Raw genomic sequence first — 1,946 nt, forward strand, 5'->3', positions numbered from 1 at the left:
AATGAAGTCTCTTTCCATTGTGCTGACTATATTGTCAAAGGGCTACCCCAGTCATGGTGTGGAAAAAACACTTAGCTCAGCATTCTCCCATCAGTGCGATTCAGACAGATGTTCAAGAGCAAACTGATTCTACTCACAGAGTAAAGGCGGTGCAAAAGGCCTTTTCCGATAGTTTAGTTCGGCCATATACTGAATTATGGTGTATTAAGTCAATAGCTTTTCACCTGAAGGATCATTCCTTCTTATCTGGGCTATCTGTCTCAATGGAGATGCATGTGTTTACTAGCCAGTAGCCCAAACACTGGTAAGAACCCGAAAGCGACTCCCTCTATGTTCTATTTCAATGATACTCAAATTCAGCTGTCTCCTGTTGCCATTTGTTTTCTAGAAGCACTGGGAATGTGCTGGCCTCATATTATTGTGCTTAAGAGGACCAGTTTTTGGCCAGTTATTGCCATGGCTCTAAGAGCTGAGCCAGCCTAGTCTTTCACTATCATATTGCAGTAGGAACATGTCCCGATCGTCAAGTCCTGTGCTTCCCATCCCTGAAGTGGCTTCAGGCCCTTGAATTCTCTTGCTCTACTATTGTAATATGTTTCTCTTTCAGTTTGGAAGAAATTGGGTAAGGGAGAGCATAAGCAGCCAAGAACTAGAACCTAACAGGTAAAACTACAAAGAAAATAAAAAAGAAAGCACATGTGAAATGACAGAAAATCAAAAAGAAAGCACATGTGAAATGACTTTTTTTTTTTTTTTTAACCACAGAAAGGTCTTACCTTTGCCTCTGTGGGTTAGTTATGTTTTCATGGCGGTGACCAAAACACTGATAGAAACAATGTAAGAATGTATTTAATGCGGCCCACAGTTTGAGAGGTTATCAAGCTAGGCTGTAACCAGTGGGGAGCCATTACATCTGGCTGATCCTGAAGCAGAAGGCTGCAGGAGAGGGGTGGAGTCAGAATCTGTAAAGGTTGATGTAACTTTAACTTTTTAAAAATCTTATTTTTAATTGTGTTTTTAAAATTTTTTAACCTTTCTTGTATCCCACCACCCACCAATGTAGTGGAAAAGAAAGTGATCTGGGGGTGGGGGAAGAGAGAGTGGACCTGTTTAAAAAGGGAGAGTGGACCTGTTTAGAAAGGGTCTTTGGAGCAGCTCCCATCTGTGTTGTATATGTAGTATTTGTATTTTTAAATGTCAATATTTTTATCAATGACTGTCTGATTTTAGGGTCTGTTATAGCTCTATTTATAGCTGAACTCAACCTCTGTGATATTTTCATGAAGGCTCTTCTAGAACCCTGGATTATTTTAGTAAATGATGCAGATTTTCTTCTACCAAATTTTAAGCTCTTAAAGCTGTACTATAACATTGTTTAATTACACCATCATCAAGCTGGATTTGTTCTTGTAAGTCAGCATAAAGTCCTCTACCAAGTATCTGGTCTTTAGGAACATTTAAATATTTTTTTTTGTTAAATTATTTTGTACTGGCTTTGTGGCTTTGTGCCTCTACCACAACCATTGTAATGGCTGACCAGCTTCTAGAACAGCTGACACCAACCCCTGCCAATCTTGGATGATAACCCGATGTTGTACAGCCCAGTTATTTAGCATTTCTTTGACAAAGGAAGAATGTGAGCCATATAATATCACAGCCTCTTTCAAATGTTTTAAATCTGACATGTGTATCAGCCTTCAGGTCAATTTATTATAAGTCTATCTACCATTGTTAGCAAGTATACGTTGCACAGATTGGGAAGGCGGACGGTGTCTGTGTAAGACCAAGCACAGTTTTTGGTGGTGTCCATGACCGCGCCTTAACCTCTTGTCTCTGTGCCAGTCTTTACTCTTTCAGGTCCATAGAAGTAGGGCTGGGTGGCAGTTTGCCTTCCAGCCTTCTGTGTCTTCCATTTTTATTGTGTACTACATTTTCATTTTCATTTG

The sequence above is a fragment of the Mus pahari genome, chromosome 20 (assembly GCF_900095145.1).
Source record: "Mus pahari chromosome 20, PAHARI_EIJ_v1.1, whole genome shotgun sequence".
NCBI lineage: Eukaryota > Metazoa > Chordata > Mammalia > Rodentia > Muridae > Mus > Mus pahari.